Raw genomic sequence first — 7,474 nt, 5'->3', positions numbered from 1 at the left:
CTTCTCCGACTCAGCATTAATATGCATTTGGCTGTTTGGAGAGACGCGATCCTTTACCAGCCTGCCAAAACACAGAATTATCTCCTCGTTCAGTTTATATAATATTCCCACTGCTAACGGTTGAATCTGCGGACGGAGAGAAGCTGCGTTCCTCTGTGTTCTTCTTCTCTTCTTCTTCTGTCCTCTTCCACAAGCAGAGTCTGGAGGAAGATGAAAGGATGACTTTTGCCCATTGATATAAATAAATGGAGAGAGAGGGATGAGGCGAGGCCGTGTAGGAGGAAAGATGTCCTTGGGGCAAAAGAAGGAGTAGGAGAGAGAGATGAGGTGACCACAGGGAGGAGATGGGTGGAGGGTGAGGGCGAGAGCGAGGTGTAGGGTGAACAATGGAGAGGAGAGAGAGAGAGAGACACAAAGGGAGGAAAGAGAGGAAGAGTAGAGATTAAAGAGTGAAGAAGAAGCAGAAGAAGCAGAAGCAGAGAGAGAAGAAGTTGTGGAGTCGAAGCTGCACCAAAATGAAATTTATCTGCTATCATCCAGCAGTGTGTGCATGCACCGGGTGAGTAAGTGTGCAATTAGTTCACGCCTACACACACGCACGCACACACACATGCATGTACAAAAAGAAATAATCAATCTGAATGTCCTGCAAAGACAAATGTCCCCGATGCTATCCCTCTGCAGCAGCAGGTGGCGCTACAGGTCCGACGGTTGAGGCCATTCTGATCCGGTTCAGCACGTCTTGAGAGATCGCAGGCGGGAAGTGGTTTTTACAGCGCCACCTGCTGCTCTGGAGGATCGACTTTGTGTGTGTGTGTGTGTGTGTGTGTGTGTGTGTGTGTGTGTGTGTGTGTGCAGACATTCAAGGAGACATGTGTCGATAAAGTTGTTTTTATTTGAATAGTTATTGAAGCTGTTGGATCTCTTCATTCTATGATGTTCTAGGATATGTTAGTATATTTTAATGTATGTTAGTACATGTTAGTACATGTTAGTATATGTTAGTAGATGTTAGTGTATGTTAGTGTATGTTAGTTTATATTAGTATATGTTAGTATGTGTTAGTATGTGTTAGTATATGTTAGTATATGTTAGTATACGTTAGTGTATGTTAGTATATGTTAGTGTATGTTAGTATATGTTAGTATATGTTAGTATACAGTGTATGTTAGTATATGTTAGTATACGTTAGTGTATGTTAGTATATGTTACTGTATGTTAGTACATGTTAATATATGTTAGTAAGTGTTAGTATATGTTAGTATATGTTAGTATACAGTGTATGTTAGTATATGTTAGTATACGTTAGTGTATGTTAGTATATGTTACTGTATGTTAGTACATGTTAATATATGTTAGTAAGTGTTAGTATATGTTAGTATATGTTAGTATATGTTAGTATATGTTAGCATGTGTTAGTATGTGTTAGTATATGTTAGTATGTGTTAGTATATGTTAGTATGTGTTAGTATATGTTAGTATATGTTAGTATACAGTGTATGTTAGTATACATTAGTGTATGTTAGTATATGTTACTGTATGTTAGTACATGTTAATGTATGTTAGTAAGTGTTAGTATATGTTAGTATATGTTAGTATATGTTAGTATATGTTAGCATGTGTTAGTATGTGTTAGTATATGTTAGTATATGTTAGTATATGTTAGTATACAGTGTATGTTAGTATACGTTAGCATACGTTAGTATACGTTAGTGTATGTTAGTATGTGTTACTGTATGTTAGTATATGTTAGTATATGTTGGTATATGTTAGTGTATGTTAGTATATATTAGTATATGTTAGTAATTGTTAGTATATGTTGGTATATGTTAGTGTATGTTAGTATACGTTAGTGTATGTTAGTATATGTTAGTAAATGTTAGTATATGTTGGTATATGTTAGTGTATGTTAGTATACGTTAGTGTATGTTAGTATATGTTAGTAAATGTTAGTATATGTTGGTATATGTTAGTGTATGTTAGTATACGTTAGTGTATGTTAGTATATGTTAGTAAATGTTAGTATATGTTGGTATACGTTAGTGTATGTTAGTAGATGTTAGTATACGTTAGTATACGTTAGTGTATGTTAGTATGTGTTACTGTATGTTAGTATATGTTGGTATATGTTAGTGTATGTTAGTATATATTAGTATATGTTAGTAAATGTTAGTATATGTTGGTATATGTTAGTGTATGTTAGTATATGTTAGTATATGTTAGTAGATGTAAGTATATGTTAGCATATACTACACACAGTGGGAGGCAGAGTGATGGGCAGCGGCTTCTTGGCGCGCCCCGAAACAAGTAGCTTATAGGGGGGATGTCGACTTGCTCAAGGGCTCCTCGGTAGTGCTGGAGAGGTGAGCTGACACCTCCCCATGTCGCCCCCATGAAGGCAGTTTCATCAACGTTTTACAACAACACCCCAAAGATAATCAGAGGGACTTGATCCACAACCCTCCTGCAGAGGTGTGGGGGCACCGAAGCTGTCCTGAAGCCCCGCCTACTGAGAGGGGGCTGAACCCATCACACTTGTTTGGCCGACATGTTTTGGAATGGGATCGGGCCCGCTGAGCTCACCTGTCCAGTCGGTCACCTTCACAGTCCTCTCATTCAAACTTCACATCCAATCACTTTCCATTTCCCCATCAATGCTGTGAGACTCCGCCTCCCTCCGTGGCTGTGTTTTAATTAGCAGTAAATGAGCCATTAGCTGGGGCCGACAGGAAGCCAGCAGCTGCCAGGTTCATCCTCATTCACTCCGAGACGCACCAACTTTTGGATTGGAGACTTCCTGCCCACGTCTGCCTCTTCACAGAAACTCTTGACAGCGATGACACGGAGCAGATGAGTTAGCTCGACTTCTCCTGTATCTGTGCTGCTGCGCTTAAAAGTTAGATGTGTGTCAACACTCTGATCACATATTCACAAGGCTTCTCAGGGCGAGAAGGGAAAGGACGGGAGAAAACGCAGACAGATTTTTTTTTCCTTCTGTGGGGAGACACAGAGCTTTAGTTAATTGTGGTTGCAGGAGATTTCAGAGCATTATCAGCGTCTGCTTGGTTTCTGAGTTGACTAGCTGCTAGATGGAAAGCTTATCAGCAAGATAAGTGGGAAGAGGATGCAGAAAGAGGAAGAAAAGTGAGAGAGAGAGCTCAAAAAGATGAAAGAGAAGAAAACGAAGGGGGGGAGGAAACTGAAAGGATGTGGGGGGGGGGAGATGGAGAGAGAATATTCTATTTCTGTCTTATCTGTGAGACTGGAGAACTTTTATCTCCGTCGCTCATCACCTTGCTGCTTCTGATCAACAGAGCAGTTTGACGGGATGTCGGTCGGCAAATATCAGCAATTCTAAAAGGAATCAAATCAAATCAGCCGTTCATTCTGTCTCCTTTCAATCAGTTTAGTTCCCAAATGCTTCTCCTGCTTCGTCTGAACGCTTTTCGTTGAATTCCAGTTTCACTTTTTAACATTAGATCCTGGGTTTATGCGTTCAACGCTTTCCATTTCCATCGCCCTCCATTTCTTTTGTTTTAGATTAGGTTTTTTTTGGGGTTTCTTTCATCTGCTTCCAATTTTTTCCTCTTCCTGTGCTGTTTATGCATTTTCCTCTCCTGCCTTTTAACTGCCTTTATATCATTCTGTTCCACCTATATCCCTTCGCTGTGCTTTGCTTGTGCTTGCCCCAATCAAATTCTGATCACATCTTTATATCAAAGATGCCAACCCTCCACGAGGCACAGCTTCCATGTGATGAAACTTGCCTATAATCCTCTCAAAGCTGTAAAGCCAAGGCTGAATATTAATATTCCACATAACTGACCTTCTACTAACACTTCTTTGTCAGTTTTTCTGACTCAGAAAGTACTTACTGTTCTTAGTGTACCAACTACAAGCTGCAGAGCAAGAAGTGCTTAACATTTTTATATAAGGTCAACTGTGGAAGTTGTGAAAGCACAAAGGGCACCAAGACAACGCAATGAAAGTCTCCACTTCTATTCTTTAACATATTGATTGTGCACCTTGTGCAGCACCCCCCCCCCCCCCACGCTGGACGGCACTAATCTTATGAAGATGTTTCGTCTCTTTCTTTTTTTCTTTTTTTTCCCAGCTAAAATGTCACTTTTCTTTCGCAGAGAAATTAAATTCGACAGCAAAGCCTGAAGTTCGCCTGGGAATACAAGCCTGTCGACGTGTCCAACTTGTCAGCATCATGTAGAGATCTGTGTTAATAATAAGTAGGTGATCTGTTTCCTGCCAGACCCTGAACATACATTTAGAAAAGAGAAGCTCTGATCTCATCTCAGGTCATCTCCACCCAGATACATGTCAGGAATAAAGGAACAGAAATAAAGACAGAACAGCTGCTGCCACCGGCCTCACCTTCACTCATCGTCGTCAGGCTTTGGAAGCTCCTGAGCCGGGTCCAGGTGGTCTCCAAGGATTTTTTGTTTGTCTCTCAGTGGACGGTACTCAGCCTCTGGGGGTGTCCACCTGCTGCAGGCTGCCTCTGTATGCAGAAGCAGGAGGAAGATTAGCCAAATAGGTGCAAAGAGATAAATGACAGTGTCATCAGCATAGAAACGGATGGCTGCGTGACGGATGATGGAACCTGGAACATCAATACGTGTTGGACAGAAAGAGAAATTTATTTTTTTTATCTATTAATTATAGTAAATTAATTTATCATTTAATTTTTATATTTTTATGAATTCTAAAAAAATATTTTTTTAATATATATATTTTTTTATTTATTTTATTTCCCAATTTGGGATAAATAAAGTACATCTTATCTTAGTTCAGTTCCCTTGTCATGACCTTCACAGCAGTGCTAACAGATTGCACTAACCTGATTGGTCCTTTTCTTAAATGGTCAAAATTCTTGTTCTTTCTTAGAGGATTTGGGTTTTTTGGCTGATGCAGTGCTGCATGTCAATCTACAGCAGCTCAGCAGCTGCCTACAAATTATAGTATTAGTATCCTGGTAGGTGGAACCGAGTCGACTCTTAATGGGCTTCAAAGTTACATATGCTAATTCCTCAAATTAATGTAATGTCACAGTAATTAGGGGCAATTAGAGTTTCTTTGTAAAGTTGCCACTTGCACCGTCTCTTTGGATTGATGGATCTATTTAATGATAGTGGTGGAGGTAATTGGGTCAGTGGAGATGGAGGGCTGCTCACTGATCGCTCAGCCACTGTCTCATCATCGATATGGACCTACTGAACAGACGCCGTTCCTGGAGGCATCCCATATGTGACCGGGTCGCCTTCCATCCCTGAATGGTGTCCGACCTTCAGGGTCAGATGTGTTAAAAATCTCACAGGAGGCTCCTGACGGAAAGTTTGATGATTTTTTTTTAACAGTAGGTGCTAGTTCAGGTCCCATCATGAAGAAGGGTTTGGGCACAGCAGGAAGCTGAAGAGTTCAGGCCTCTTCGTCCTTTTCCAGAGCTGAGCAAAGTGAAACAACCTATTGAGCAAACAGTAAACAAGACAGGACAGTTTTTGTGACGACTCCATCAAATAGTTCCTCTTGGTGTAGGAAGAAGATCGCCGATGGGACGGTTGGAGCGAGCGTCTCGGCGTGCTTATCGACTCTCCTGAAGGACGGATCCGTTTTGAAGTGATGTCATTCTGGAGTTAAAGGATTCAGGACGAGTCCAGAAAGACAGCTGGACCTTTCAGGAAGTACTTTAAGGTTCCTCAGGATCGTAGTTTTGGTCTCCTCTAAAACCTGAGGGGTCTTCTTCACACACACACACCCAACCTCAACGCGAGGCACTATCATCGCCCTCTCATTTTACCATTGTCAAGAGCCTGTTGCTATGGCAACAGTTTGATTTATGTCCCAATTAAGAGTCGGCGAACTTGCCCTCTCACAACCAGTAACATCGAGCTGCACATAAACGCCCTTCAAAGAAGAACACGGTCCAACGTGAGATGGCATCTCCAACTGGCTTCTGGGTGGAGAAGGTGGAGAACCGACGACATCCGACGAGCCGTTCCATCCATCCTGCTGGAAATGAGGATAAACGGTCCACGGACGGGTGGGAGTCAGCGGGCAGGTGGGCAGGGATGGAATCAATTAGGCAAATAATTTGATGAATACTCTGTGTTGGTAACGGAGAAAGCTTCATTTACCTTCTTCCCTCAGACGACATCATCATCATCATCATCATCGACTGCTTCTAATGGTTATGAACCGAGAACATATGAACCCAATTCATTCTCATGACGTCCATCAAGAAGCAGCTGTACCTGTGTGTGTGTTCAGTATTAACTCTCCCCCAGTGCTGATGTGTGTGTTAGCGCTGATAGATGAACATGGGGGCAGGTTCTGCTGCCGGTAGATTACACTTCCTGTTTGCTCAGTGGATGATTCTATCTCCATCGCCCAGGTTCCATCCCGTCTCCTCCACCATGGGCTCGCCGCCCCTCTTCGGCGCTGCGTTCACACCTCTCCTCCTCATCCTCGGCCCCTCGCAGCCTCGTCCTAGTAACTGCAGATGGCACCTGTGTTCTCACCGGGTTAAACACACACACACGCTGCAGACGCATGTAGGTCAGGAGGAGTTTGGTGTGCAGCGCCTCTCTTCAGACGCTCCCGCCCGCAGCCTCTCGATAACGACGGACCTATTGGGCGGTAATTAGACGGAGTTAATGAGCAGTTGGTTGGTCCAGGGAAACACTTGGGATGCCGTGTTCCCATTAGGGCTTTATTATACGCCTATTCAATTTAACCTTGGTGGGAGACTCTCTACTGCTCCGTTGGTGTGTTATCGGATTTTATGACTGGTCGGTCATTGTGGAGAATATATTGAGGATAGGATTGCTGACAATAAAGGCCTAAATTACACTTTGGTTATTAGGTAGTCTATAAAGTCCCACATGATTACTGAGCAAAGTTAACTTGTGTTTGTGCAGCGCTGGAAGCCTGCCTGGGATTGTGTACTGCACAGTGTTGATAAGTTCTATCACGCCGCATCATCTGATGCCGTTCTTCTCTGCTCCGTATCTTATTAGCTCCAGTATGAATCTTTCATTTGGGTCTCTATCACAGCGCCCATAAACCAGACACTGATTAGCAGCTGCACTTTTTACACCCCACTTCAAAGCGATGATGTATTGTAATCGTCCGTGTTCGTGTGTTTGTCCATCCGTCCGTTCGTTCGTCCACCAAATATATTCGCAACCGTCGCAGGTAGAAAGATGAAAGAAAAAGCAGATGACTCAGGCAGCAAAGGGGGTGAAAATGAGATGCTGACCTTGTCCTTGAGAAAACTAGGTCAGAAAAGTCACCTTGATAACAAGCTCCAGATGTTGAACAGGATTAGAAACTCACCTGAACAAAGGGGAAAAAGGCAGTCAGAAACTGCAACATCCCGCGACTTACCCTGACCTACTTTAAAGGGTAGGTCTATGCACTAGTAGTACCTGACTAGTGCATAGACTAGTGCATATGGAGAAGG

Source organism: Antennarius striatus, chromosome 8, assembly GCF_040054535.1.
Source record: "Antennarius striatus isolate MH-2024 chromosome 8, ASM4005453v1, whole genome shotgun sequence".
In the NCBI taxonomy this organism is placed as follows: domain Eukaryota; kingdom Metazoa; phylum Chordata; class Actinopteri; order Lophiiformes; family Antennariidae; genus Antennarius; species Antennarius striatus.
The sequence above is the reverse complement of the archived record's forward strand: the minus strand, read 5'-3'. Positions refer to the sequence as shown.